Source organism: Elaeis guineensis, chromosome 7, assembly GCF_000442705.2.
Source record: "Elaeis guineensis isolate ETL-2024a chromosome 7, EG11, whole genome shotgun sequence".
Taxonomy (NCBI): Eukaryota; Viridiplantae; Streptophyta; class Magnoliopsida; order Arecales; family Arecaceae; genus Elaeis; species Elaeis guineensis.
The window spans coordinates 19,418,453-19,419,100 of NC_025999.2; positions in this window are offsets into that span (position 1 = coordinate 19,418,453).

Genomic DNA, 648 nt, shown 5'->3' on the forward strand with positions numbered 1-648 from the left:
TTCTTAAATTCTTCTTACCAACCATGACTATGACCACATTATCCCTGTGGCAGGGTCATAATACCGCGTATCTGCTTGCGGTGGGCTGCGAATCATCTGGCAGCCAAGTCCTTGAACCGCTGGTCTAGCTGGCGATTTTGTCGCTGGTCTATCTGGCGACATGTCGCTAGTCTCACTGGCGACATAAATCCTCAGGACAGTCAATTGCCAACGTATATGCCCCATTGGCGGGTCCTCAACACAGTCAGGTTGTCAATTTCATATTGTCTTCCAATTCATATATTATTTCAAGAATAATAAAATTAATTGATATTCGAGTCAAATCAATTAGAACATTCTTTGAGATCATATATCATCAAAAATAATTGCTCCACAAATAACTTCAATCATAAATAATTTTCTACAATTAACTTTCATCATAAATAATTTTTCAACAATTATTTTAATAAATAATTACAATCGCAAGCATGCATAAATTTATTTAATTCATAATTTACCAGATAAATTCAGTAAAAGTAAACACTACTTACTCAAAAGAAAATTCAAACTAGAATTCTAAGGTCTCAAAAATCCTTCTCTGAACCTGATATGTTAAATATCATATTTTAAATCAAAATTTCATCGAATTAAAAATAACTAAATTATTAA